Source organism: Punica granatum, chromosome 8 (assembly GCF_007655135.1).
Source record: "Punica granatum isolate Tunisia-2019 chromosome 8, ASM765513v2, whole genome shotgun sequence".
In the NCBI taxonomy this organism is placed as follows: Eukaryota; Viridiplantae; Streptophyta; class Magnoliopsida; order Myrtales; family Lythraceae; genus Punica; species Punica granatum.
Window position 1 is genome coordinate 20,470,663 of NC_045134.1, and position 13,872 is coordinate 20,484,534.

The 13,872-nt window shown below is 45.9% G+C and overlaps 1 long non-coding RNA gene across 1 annotated transcript; it reads right to left on the bottom strand.

The window, feature by feature from the left end:
* Window positions 1-814: 814 nt before the first annotated feature.
* On the bottom strand, window positions 815-2,321 carry LOC116187516. The gene is made up of 2 exons (XR_004152079.1): window positions 1,522-2,321; window positions 815-1,408 (listed from the first exon to the last, which is right to left on the bottom strand). It is a non-coding gene; the product is annotated as an uncharacterized LOC116187516 (long non-coding RNA).
* Window positions 2,322-13,872: the final 11,551 nt, after the last annotated feature.

The following is a 13,872-nucleotide window of genomic DNA, read 5'->3' on the forward strand; positions in this document are numbered from 1 at the left end:
GTGGATGAAACGGGCCATGCGAATAAGACTCGCATCCGAACGGGCTGCTCTTTTCCAACCATAAATCAAAGTGTTTTGATCTCCTTAACGCCTAGAATGTCGGCGTATCACGAAACAACGGTTATGCCCTTGGTTTGGGAAATGTGTAAAGAGTTAGTGAAAAAGTGAGATCGCGTGACACGAAGGGGTCTAAAGGAGACTTGCGTGCTTTGACTTGAACCACCTCAAATCGGGCCCAGATTCGAGTCAAGGTACACAAGTCCACCCTAGACATCGACTCTATTCGTGTTACGTGTCTTGGTATTTTGAAATTGTGAATTTTAAAAGGGCATTTTCGTCGGTTAATGATTCGTCGACGCGTTTACAAATTGATAGTCGATTCATGCAATTTAGTTTAAGCCGGATGATTTGTTTAACCAAATTATGCGTCCCATTTCCTTGTTCATGGAATTATTAAGGATTATTGCCTCAAACCTCAAATGCTATTGGTTAATGGAATGGTTATTCGAAATTAACGCGTCTAACATACAAACTAACCTGAAACTATTGATTAATCGAAAAATGTAATTGCAATCAATTCCAAGAATTGGTTCTAAAGCGATAGAGGAGGCCATCCTCGACTCGAGGAAGGTCAAGAGGGCATTCGGCCACCCTTCAAGGGGGGAAGCCGAAAACATCCTTGACCCGGCTTTAGTCATGAATTGTCTCCTAAATCGGTTTCGACTGCTTCTTGCATGCATAAAACATCAAACACGATAATAATGCACATTTTACATAGCCGGTGCTACCATGATCTTAGGGATGCAATCAAGCATACAAACAAGCACAAACTTGATATTTAGAGGAATCGATAAAACGACATCGACTCATGAAAGTGGAAAATATAAAACCTTGGGAAACGACTTAAGTCAGGACAAAGAAGCCGTGTATGGCCTGAGGAAGCGAAGAGGGGCTTTCGGCTACTTCCCTTGGGGTGAGGACGAGAGGCTCCTTTGACTCGCCCGAGCCAACAGAGTCTCCTCGACTCCGATTAAAGCCCTTTCCCGACATGTTAGCACAATATACAATGAAAACATGCATAATACGATGTAAAAACACATAAAAACATAAATTTGCATGCAAATCGGTCATGGACCGCCTTCTCGCCTTACAAATACAAATAAAACGTAAAAGTCCTAACTTCTCCAAGTCGGGAATGGTTATACCTAACCCCGGGATGCCGGAAAAGTCGAGGAAAGTCAGAAAAAGGACTTTGGGAAGTCGGTTCTGCCCCTTGGAATGAACAGACCTGAATTGGTGAAGTCGGGTCGGCTGGCAGACCTGACTGGCAGTCCGACTTGTTGGGGCTGTACCGGTTGATCAGAGTGGCTTTTTCGCACGGGGTCGGTTGCATTGGACTCCCAAGAGACTAAGGATTACGTCTGTATTAGTTTTGTGAACATTGCACACATAGATTTTCCTAAAATCAAAAGCAAAACCGGATCAATAAAAAATGACAGACCCAGTCGGGGCAAAACAGACCTGACTCGCACTTGATCAAGAAACGACTAAGCAGGAGGCTCCCGGTGGTTTTTTGATGCAAGGTCGGTGGCTCTCAACTCCTAAGAGACCTCTCGAGGTGTCTGTTGTGGTCGTTTTACGAGAAGTGACTTGGATCGACCCGATCTACAAGAAAAGTGAAGAATGTAAAAAAATGAACAGACCCGACTGGGCTGGTTAAAAAGAAATTACTCTCTCAGAGGCTTCTAGTGGTATTTTGCTGCAAGATCGATGACATTGGACTCCTAACTGACTGAGGATCATGCTTGCTATGGTTTCGTGGGAATTACATGCCTAGATTTTCTTGGAAGATGGAAAGAAAATCGGTAAGAACTGGAAAAATCTGAGAAGGAAGAAAGGAGAGAAACAGCGGTGGTGCATGGTTGAATGACTCTCGGCACGCGACCACCTTATCCCGGGGGAGAGTGAGGGATGTGAGGAACCCTTAGAAAGTGATGGGATGACTCGCTTTAGTCGTGGGATGGAGAAAACATCGAGGAAGCCCGGGATGCACCCGTGAATCCCAATTCTACTCAACTCTGGAATGCAGGGCTGTGGGCTTCAAATGCAAAAACTAAGCTCAGAAGTGGACTTAGGAAGTCGAAAACATGTGGGATATAAAGTTTGGTAAAAGTTGGTTCGGGTTGGGTGGCGGTCGCCGGAAAACGGTTGAGTTTTCGAGTAAAATCGGCCTTACTCCAGGCTGAGGAAGGGCTGGACGATTTCTGAAAATGAAGGGGAGTTTGAGAGTGTTTTGGAGTGAGAAAGCTTAGAGAATGATGGCAAGAAGAGTTGTGATTAAGTTAATGAGGCAATGGACTTATAAGGGCAAGCTTAATGACAAGGTTAAGTGGAGTTAAGTGCAATTGAAGTGTGTTTAGGGCATCTGAATTTTTGGAGGGAAGATTAAGGTGGGGAGATGTCAACGTAGAGTGTAGGGGAAGTTAGGGAAAGAGTGTGGGAGATGTTGAGTGCGGGGAAGTTTGAGTGTAGGGAAGTTTGAGTGTAGGGGAAGTTAAATGAAAGAGTGAAGAGAAGGAGAAGCTTGGGGAATTTGAAATTTTGGCCAGTCAAGAGAGGTGGGCTGCGGTCAACATGGCTGACCCGTGGGTCCTGCATGTGAAAGAGGAAGTTCGGGAAAGCTCGGGTCTTGATTTGTCTTGCGTTCAAGCTCCGTTGCCCACATGAGCGCCGAATTGGCAATGCTTGTGCAAAGACGATTCTATCGAGCCTAATGTTGTCATGCTTTACATAAGAGGATGAATGGGTGACTCAAAGGCTCGGAAGCCGGTTTGGCTCGATTTGGACGATCGGAGCGAAGCTAACCGTTTTTTTCTCCTATTTGCGTCTACGCTCGCCGTAAGGCTCGCGCCGGTGAATTTTCTGCATTGAGCGGAACAGTTGACTCGTCAGCCTTGGGTGAAGACCGATTGTCAGCACCCCATTTTAGTCCACTGGCTCCAATAGAGGATGCTTGATTAAAGCTTGGATCACTATTCACAATCGGACCTGTCAGCACCCCATTTTGGTCCACCGGCTGTAGGACAAGACATCAACTAGGATTCCAAAACTCTAACAAAAATGGCGAGGGCAACGTATAAAATTTTGCGGCACACACAATTGATCTCAAAGAGTAAGGCACGAATTATCAATATTCGAACCAAAAGCAGTGGACAAAACAGAAATCACATCTCTGTATCATTTTCTTCGGTGAGAACGACTATCTTCATGGATCCTAGAGCCAAGTTTGATATTTTTAGATCAAGGTTTGGTGAGTCGGGGACATTTCGACACAAAAATCACGTCGATAGCCCATTTGAGCAAAGAGATGAAATTCGTTGGATTTGGGGTGCCTAAACAGTGAATACAGCAGCTTGAGCAAGGAATTCGACACATCATATCTCGATTAATCCTGAACCTAAAAGGGTGAATTTCATATGCTTGACCTAGGAAATCGAGTTAGGTTCGATATGACGGGTCACTCATCGCAAGATTCAATACGGAGAGAGAGTTATGAATTTTTTAGCACGCCATGCGCATAACAGTTAAACCGGTACATACTCTGCCAGTCGAGGGAGTAAATTCATAAAAAAATTCAATTCTTCGTATTTTCAAGCATGACCAACATCATTGGATTCCTAATTCACTGAAGATTCAGAAAATAAAAAATAACGGGAGACTTTTTTGGCTGGATTAGTACAGAATTGAATGTTTTCTCATAGATCAGAACCAAGTCTCCTGGTTCTGGCCAGCTGTTGGAAAAAAATTATTTCGGGTACTTCCCGACATCGAACGATCTTCAAATTTTACAAAGTGTGCCTAACTCATGTAGGGATCAGGGAAAAATATCACATAGACCGAAAGGTTCATGAGAAATTCAAGAAAAATTCGGATGTTCAGGTCAGCTCATGGACAGCTGGTCAGAACTCTGCTTCTTCTGAGTAAGGTGGAGTGTACACCACCCCTTCCTCCTCTCCCACACTCTTTCCCTAACTTCCCCTACACTCGACCCGACTGCACCGATTCGGGTCTGTTTATTCCAGGGGGGAGAACCGACTTCCCGAACCCCTTTTTCGACTTTCCTTGACTTTTCCCACATCCCGGGGCTAGGTATAATCATTCCCGACTTAAAGAAGTTAGGACTTTTACGTTTTCTTTGCGTTTGTGGGGCGATAAGGCGGTCCATGACCGATTCGCATGCAAGTTTATGTTTTTATGTTTTTTTACATCGCATTATGCATGTCTTCATCGTATACAATGCTAGCATATCGGGAATAGCTTGAATCGGAGTCGAGGAGACCTCATTGGCTCGGGCAAGCCAAAGGAGCCTCTCGGCCTCACCCCAAGGGAGGTGGCCGAGAGCCCCTCTTGGCTTCCTCGGGCCATGGATGGCCTCCTTTCCCCGACTCAAGTCGTTTCCCGAGTTTTTACATTTTTCGCTTCCCATAAGTCGGTGCCGTTTTATCGATTCCTCTAAATATCGTGTTTGCTTGTTTGTATGTTTGATTGCGTTCCTAAGATCATGGCGGCACCGGCTATGTAAAAAATGTACGTTATCATCGTGTTTGATATTTTATGCATGCAAGAAATTGTCAAAACCGATTCTTGGAATTGATTGTAATCACAATTTTCATTTAATCGTTGGTTTCATGTTAATTTGTATGTTAGGTACGTTAATATCGAACAATCATTTCATTGATCCATAACAATTGAGGTTCAAGGTCTCAATCATTAAACCACTTCACAAACGGGAAACGAGACGTATCATTCGGTCAATTAAATCATTCGGCTAAAATAAAGTTGTACGAATCGGCTATCAATTTGTAAGCGCGTCGACGAATTATGAACCAATGGAAACGCCTTTGTCAAAACTCACAATTTCAAAATACCGAGACGCGTAACACGAATAGAGTCGAGATCTAGGGTTGACTTGGGCACCTTGACTCGAATCCGAGCCCAATTTGAGGCGGTTCAAGTCGGAGCACACAAGTCTCCCTTAGACCCCTTTATGTCACGTGATCTCAATTTTTCACATTTCGCAAACCAAAGGGCATAACCATTGTTTCGTGATTCGCCGACATTTTAGGCGTTAAGGAGATCGAAACACCTTGATCTATGAGTAGGAATGGGCAGCCCGTTCGGGTGCGAGTCTCATTCGCGTGGCCCGTTTTATCAACTTTCGGTGTTTCTGTCATCTTACCATAGATTTGGTAATTAACGTTGTTATTTCTGTCACAAAACGCGTAAAACCGGACTGATCATTCACTCGGCTTATACAAACATTAGATAATGGCTAGGTGGAACTCTAAGTTCCAAATCTAGAGTCAAAACATGAGTTTGGTATATTCAATGAAACCGTAGTGTCGTTTACAGAACGAAGTCTTAAAATCAATTCACACGCTAGTTGACCTAGAACTGCATCCTATCACATTCATCTGTTTGCCTAGAGTAGGGAGATTTTCTGCCAATAAACCCCGGTTAATAACTGATTAAATCACGTACATTCGGCTTAATATACAACTTGTCTGTATTTATCTGTATTTGTCAGTTTTTGTCTGTTTTTTCATCAGTTTTATCAGTTTTCTTCTGTTTTCCACTTGCTTTTGCTGATTTGTTACGGTTTGGGTCCAAACCCATAGGTTACGTGTTGCACGGGGTTTAACACCCCAAATCACCGAACACGATGTCCAACGCCCCCTCACACACTGAATGCGCGCAACCTGAGTGCGGAATGGAATGTATCATCGAGTCACCATCACGCTCGAAGTACGGCCTATGTGGAAGGCGACTTAGATTGGATGTGTGAATCGTGGTTAGATATCACCCGGGAGCTCGATCGGTCCAACGGTTACAGTGAGAATCCATCAATTCTCCTATCACCCGTCGGTCCGATCGGACCCGACCCCCGGCTCTTTGAGCCTGCGTTGCTTTAATTTATTTATCGGTCATTCAAAACATACGGTGAGCCGGAGCGGAATATTGGCCCAATGCAAACCGATCGGGATCCATTTACTTATTCAGTTGTACTTTGTAATTATTCGAGTGTACATTGCGAGAATCTTATTTTTACATCTATTCATTCATTTGTAAGGATTCTCGATCGACAAGCGAGAGGTCTGAGTGTCGAATCGGTCAAGTTGGCCTATTACTACCTAGAGACGAGTAAGCCTGAATACTCGCAGTCTCGGTTCACGCAAGGAGTCGACCGCCATGGTCTGACGAACTATAAACGCTAGGTTAGATAAGGGTTCGAAGTAGGGGTACGACGCGCAGTTCGACTGCCGCTTAGGCTTTGAAAAGAATCCCGCATGGTTTCAAGGAATTGACACCCTTGAGTCGGGAGCCCCCATCCTTACGTAGCACGGTCCCTGTAGCACTAAAACCATGCATTCTGCAGGAGCTCCATGCCATCCTCCAACCCGGCTCAGACAAACAGTTCATCACGTCGGCCTGCATGCCACTTGAGTCTTTTCTATTTCAAGAGTAATGTCCCTTGTAATTGTACCAAGCCATGGGCATTTACTTTCTTCGCACACATGCATCATCTGTTTTACAAAATTAGGGTGTCATTCGTATGGACGAGGCCTAAGTTGGCTTTCCTTTCGTCTTGGTAAGAGACGCCTTGCTCGGCCTCTTGTTCGTGCCTCGACAAAGTCCGTCAACACACGAGGGTCCCACCGAGTCTCCACAAACCAAGACTGGCACACCTGTCAGGACATCCCCCACTTCAGGCACAGCCGCCATAGTCGACCTCACCAACAACATGATCGATTACTTTCGCCGATAAGCTGCTGAAAAAGATGAGGAACTGGTCGGCCAACCACAACCTCAGAGGGGGCTCGCTCAGACCCACTACACAAATCCAATGCCGCGCTCGCCCAAACTTCGAGCGTGGTGGAAGATCGACTTAGGGCTTTATTTTGCAAAAATTACATTGTACTTTGAACCTTTTGAGTCAATGTGAATGACGACATTAGTTTCGGAAAACTCACGCATCGCATGCATCCTACTCATTTACTGTTTTGCATAACGGCTAACATCTCACCATGCAAGTGAGTGAAAACCTCCTTCGCAGGTAGACCAATCGCGACCTTCACCCTCCCTCCACGGCAAGGTGAGCCTTGGCCCGAGGGCTGATCCACCTTCATTGGCAAAGCTAGCTTCTCACTAACCCCGTGCAACTAAGCGTCATCGCGTGATTGTGCACACGTCTCTTCGCGCAACTGAGCACATCCACCAGCACAACCGAGTGCGTCCTTCCGCGTCGTGCGAGCATGCCTCCACCTTACCCATGCACACACCCCCGGCACGCTCGCACGACGCCTACCAGGCTAGTTCGACCCCCTACGCCTTTGCGTTAAAATTGCGCACATAGTTTGCTCCTTTATCGTTCCCCTTTTCCCATTGCAGGAAATAACCGACAAGAAAGCAACCTGAATCCGAAACGACAACAATCGAGACAGGAAACACTTCTCTTCTACCTCCTTGGGCGAGTCAAGTGCAACCCTAAATCACGCGGTAAATAAACAAAACAGCAAGCCTAGCAAACTAGAGTACCGAAAGGGCGTACGGGATATAGGCTCGCACGTAATAGAACCCCCGAATTCGGAATTTTCGGTTCCGTATGACCATTGCCTTAGCATTTAGGTGTACCCCGTACCCCTAGACTCGAGTGACTCAACAACCCTCGACCTACGGGTCGTAAACAGTAAGTGGCGACTCCTTCTCACGCACGTTCGTCGCGCGTCCTCGGGAAGGTGGACATTCCCAAGGCGCTTTGCATAGGCGGGGGCATGCGTGCCCCGAATTTCGTCTCGTCGGGGCACGCATGCGCGCGCCTAAATGCAACGCGGCTTGGGAGTGTCCACATTCCCGGGGACGCGCGACGGACGCACGTGAGAAGGAGTCGCCACTTGCCATTTTACGACCCGAAGGTCGAGGGCCGGCAAGTTACCCGGGTCTAGGGGTATGGGATACACCTAGTACGTTAAGGCAATGGTCTGTACGGAACCGAAAATTCCGAATTCGGGGGTTCTATTACGTGTGGGCCTATATCCCACACGCCCTTTCGGTACTCTAACTTGCTAGGCTTGCTATTTTATTTATTTACCGCATGATTAAGTTTCGCTCTTCTTACGCGTTTTGACACCGTAAATTCGAAGAAACACTCTGACCATCTACTCTCCGACCGGGATTTTACATGAATATATGTATAATATAAAACCTTACATTGTTCTCTCAAATAAATAAAGACAAGCTATAATGACTAAATCTCGGTCGGTTCGCATTTGGCCATGATTTCACTCATGCTCACCGTATAGTTTGGAAAAGACCGAAAATTAAATTAAATGCGCACTCAGTGTATGGGGGTATTGGACCCCGTGATCGACGGTTATGGGCGTTGGACCCAGTGTGAATCGAGTCCTAAAGGATCGGGCTCGATCCGCATAACAATCAAGTGCAAAAGATGTAACAAGCAAGCTCAAATAAATAATCAATGGGGTTTTGTTATCGTCGAATTTACGTGAATTAACTGATTATTACCCGAGGTATCTTGGCATATAAATCCTACCTTAAAACAATCAAAAAGGGGTGATGGATAGGGTATGTAGCATCCGGCATTATTTTAACGGACTCGACAGACGTGATGTCCATAGTCAAGTCTCGAATGTGTGGGTTGTTTTTAGATTATTATGTATCGTGACAATATGGTTTTTACCAATTAAGAGTGTTTTTTCACCTAAAAACCCAAAACCTAACCCTCTATTTGACTATTTGACCATGTTTGATTAAGCCGAGTTTGAGATTAATCCGTTTTCCCATGTTTTAACCCGTTCTAAACACAAACCTACACTAGAGTGACGACAGGACAATAACCGGTAATCATGCCCTTAAATCGGTAAATATGTGTGTGCATGAAAATCAAGATTAGGTTGTACGTATTTCGGTGCTTTTGAAATTGTGAATTTTGAAAAGGGCATGATTAACAGTTCTTGAACTGTCGATGCGATTATAGGTTATTAAATCGGTTCGTGCAATCCATTTAAAAGTGTCAAGTGATTTAATTTAGTCAAATTTAACGTCCCGATCATCCCGTATGTAGAATTTTAGGTTAGTTAGAAATTTGCCGAATGCTTCAGTCTACGGATTTCGAGCCGTCGAGATAGTCATTAATTGACTGCCCGATAAACTCTAATTTCCGACATAATCACATAATTACAAAAATGAAATATTTAAATGGGGCACATGCATTGTCGGTGGGTGATCTAAGTAGAAAAGGGCCGGATATTTTAGAAAATGTCCAGGGGACTGAATTGAACGATTTTAAAAGAGCAGGGACTGATTTGAAAATTCTAAAAAAATTGGGGACTGATCTGAAAATTATAAAAGATTGGGGACTGATTTGACAATTCTAAAAAATGGGGAGTGTGTGAAGAATTACTGAAAGTGTCCTAGGGCTTATTTGAAATGAATTTGAAAATCGGGACTGATCTGAAAAATAAAAAAAATGGCCCCAAGACTAAACTGAAACAACTCGGAAAGTTCTTTGGGATGCTTGAAAAATTCTGTGAATTCCAGGACTGATTGGGAAATAGTAAAATGACTGGGACTTGATTGAAAAGAAATTTTGAAATTCGGGGCAAATCTGAAAAGGGCGAAAAATGGCCCCGGGACTAAACTGAAACAACTTGAAAAGTTATTTGGGATGCTTAAAACAAATTCTGAAAAATCCAGGACTGATTGGAAAATAGTAAAATGATTGGGAATTGATTGAAAATAATTTTAGGGTTCGGGGAAGATCTGAAAAAAAAATAAAATGCGTCCTCTGGACTGAAATGTGACAAAAGGGAAAGTTCGTAAAATCGAATTCGGGACAAATCCGATCACCCATGCGACCCAAGAACACTCATTTCATATAATATCCATCAAGCAAGCAATAATATTCATGAAAGGAACCCTAATCATGCCACTAAGTCGAGAATTTACCTAGTTTGGAAAGTTGAGGGGCTTCTCTGTAAAAAGTAAAAAAAATCGCGGATGAAATCGGGTCGGATCGGATCGCCCGCCCGAAGGAGAACTCGGCCGGAAGAGCGCTGGGCCGGATTGGAGTGCGTTGGGCCTGGCTGGGCTTGGGCTGGGCCTGCGAAAAAAAAAGGAACTGGGCCGAGGCCCGTTAACCGGAGGCGGTCGGGATCGGGGGGCAGCGGCGGCGACGTTGCCGCGGGAGGCGGTTCTCGCCCCTGGACGCCGCGGTGAGGGCTGGGATGGACGCCGGTGACGGTTCTGGACACCGCCGACGCTTCGCCGAGGTCGATATGGGCCTCACCGGAGTTAAAACGGTCGGGATCGGGGAGAATTTTGGGGTTTTCCGGCGAGGGTTTTCGAGCTCAATCGATCTTCAAATCCGCCAAAACGAGAGCAAATTGTTCGATTCCTTTCACTGGGTCCTGTTCCTCCCCACCCGAATTGTATTTCTGTCCATTTAATTGCGATTCCATTCCCTTTTCCGTTAAGATTTCGGCCGATTTGGCCGAAAATCGCGAAAATCGCGAAAATCGCGATTTGGGCGTTCTGGGCCGGCGGGAATCGCGGGCAGCCGGCGAGAGCTGCCCGGCCCCTGCCCGGCCTGCCCGAACTGCCCGAATCGCTCTTTTTTTTTTTCCTCTTTCTTATTTATTTATTTATTTTTTTATTAATTAATTAATTAATTAATTAATAATTTATTTATTTATTATTTTTTTTTAAAAAAGTGATAAATAGAAAAAAATGACAATTTTACCCCCCTGGAGCCGATGGACCGAAATTGGGTGCTCACAGCTTGCCCCTCTTTGGTTGCGTGCTCGGATAGAGGATGCAACCAAAGACTAAGAGAAGCACCTCGTTTGATCCTAGCGATCGTTTGGCCTGTTGCAAAATAGTACAAACCATAAATTAATAAATGTAGACGCATACTTAAATGCGGACACGAAGTCTGAAAAGCAGTATATGCGGACACGAAGTCCGGAAAACAGTAAATGAGGACACGAAGTCCGAAAAGCAGTAAATGAGTACATAAAGTCCGGAATGTAGTGGACACGGACACGAAGTCCGGAATACAATGAATGTGGATACGAAGTCCAAAATGCAATAGATGCGGACGCGAAGTCCAAAATGCAGTGAATGCGGACACGAAGTCTGGAAAGCAGTAAACTCGGACACGAAGTCCGGAATGCAATGAATGTGGACACAAAGTCCAAAAAGCAGTAAATGAGGACACGAAGTCCGAAATGCAGTAGACACGGACACGAAATCCGGAATGCAATGAATGTAGACACGAAGTTCAAAATGCAGTAAGAGGCGGACGCGAAGTCCAAAATGCAGTAAGAGGCGGACGCGAAGTCCGGAATGCAATGAATGTGGACACGAAGTCCAAAATGCAGTAAGAGGCGGACGCGAAGTCCTGGACGCGAAGTCCAAAATGCAGTAAGAGGCGGACGCGAAGTCCAAAAAGCAGTAAAGATGGACACGAAGTCCTGGACGCGAAGTCCGAAAAGCGGTAAATGTAGACACGAAGTCCTGGACGCGAAGTCCGAAAAGCGGTAAAGATGGACACGAAGTCCTGGACGCGAAGTCCGAAAAGCGGTAAATGTAGACACGAAGTCCTGGACGCGAAGTCCGAAAAGCAGTAAAGATGGACACGAAGTCCTGGACGCGAAGTCCGAAAAGCAGTAAATGTAGACACGAAGTCCTGGACGCGAAGTCCGAAAAGCAGTAAATGTGGACACGAAGTCCTGGACGCGAAGTCCGAAAAGCAGTAAATGTGGACACGAAGTCCTGGACGCAAAGTCCGAAAAGCGGTAAATGTGGACACGAAGTCCTGGACGCGAAGTCCGAAAAGCGGTAAAGATGGACACGAAGTCCTGGACAGGAAGTCCGAAAAGCGGTAAAGATGGACACGAAGTCCTGCACGCGAAGTCCGAAAAGCGGTAAAGATGGACACGAAGTCCTGGACGCGAAGTCCGAAAAGCGGTAAAGATGGACACGAAGTCCTGGACGAGAAGTCCGAAAAGCGGTAAAGATGGACACGAAGTCCTGGACGCGAAGTCCGAAAAGCGGTAAATGTGGACACGAAGTCCTGGACGCGAAGTCCGAAAAGCGGTAAAGATGGACACGAAGTCCTGGACGCGAAGTCCGAAAAGCAGTAAAGGTGGACACGAAGTCCTGGACGCGAAATCCGAAAAGCGGTAAAGATGGACACGAAGTCCTGGACGCGAAGTCCGAAAAGCAGTAAAGGTGGACACGAAGTCCTGGACGCGAAGTCCGAAAAGCAGTAAAGGTGGACACGAAGTCCTGGACGCGAAGTCCGAAAAGCGGTAAAGATGGACACGAAGTCCTGGACGCGAAGTCCGAAAAGCGGTAAAGATGGACACGAAGTCCTGGACGCGAAGTCCGAAAAGCAGTAAAGGTGGACACGAAGTCCTGGATGCAGTAGATGCGGACACGAAGTCCGGAAAACAGTAAATAAGGACACGAAGTCCAAAGAACGGTGAATGCGAGAGTAAGAATCACTGTTATGAGGTAGCGTAGGGCTATCTGTTCGGTGTTAAGCCGGTATTGTGCTGAAATAATGCAGTGATAACTGCGCCCTGTTGTTGATCGTGCGCCCATGGGTTTGTCTGGCGGAGTTGACGTGTGCTCCTTTTTGGGTCCTTCACCCGAATAGGGACTGCGGCTTGTCGAACGAGACAGACATACGCCTGCTCGGGGGACACCTCCCGGGATCTGTACACTCAAACCTGTATGCAGGAAAACGATAACCAACGATCGTTGTCAGTCGGGCAAAACTTGCTGAAATTGCGATATGTAAAGAAATCTATGTAATGATATTCCGGGAATTTAGATTCAGTGGCCGTTTGAGGGGTGATCGCGTCCCAGAGTATGACACGTATTTGACTTGAAGGAATGGCCTTTGCAAGACGGGCATGACCCGCAGAGTTTTTGCATGAAGGTAAAAGGAAGGATCTTTAGGAATCCTCTAAATCAAGGATACGACGATTCGAACTCATTTTGAGGCATGTCTTGAACCCGTAGAGTCGAAGAGAGTTTGCTTGCGCTGAAAACCGCTAAACCACTACTTGTCATAGCTCCACACGAGGTGTCGCAGCTCTTTCGTGGTTGAACCGACAATTTCCCCTAATTTTTGCCCAGGCCGCAAAACGCGCAACGACCTGACGGGGTATTTTATTTTGACTTTTCTCTCATGAATGCTCTCCTTTTGCTACGACTGCCCAAGATAGGGTCCGATCGCACCTCTCGGTTCCTTTAACTTTTGCCTAGACCGCCCTTTGTGGGTTTTCAGCCTAGCAAGGATATAACTCATGCTCTCCTTTTGCCACGACTCCCCTTTGCGGGATTTTAAGTCGTGCCCCTCATTCCCTAATTTTTGCCTAGGTCGCCTCGAGGAGGTTTTCAACCTAGCGGGAAAATTATTCTTTTTCTTTCATAGATGTTCTTATATGGAAGGATTGGATGGAGATGGCGTAAATGCTGATAACAGAAGATGCCTGAAGAATACGGAAGAAGGCAAGTGTTGGAAGTGTGAGTTGTAGCTGCGGGGACATGCAACGACTGTAGAACGACGAAGCACCCAATTAGGGATAGTACTTCTTGAGGGCATCGGCGTTGACTGGGAGCGCATTTTCGGTCCCGTCCATGTCGCTTAAAATGATTGCCCCTCCGGAGAAGACTTCCTTGACGACAAAAGGCCCGTCATACTTGTATGCGAACTTGCCCCGAAAATCAGGTGTAATATGTAAGACTTTCCGCAGGACGAGGTCACCGGGTTTGAACTCG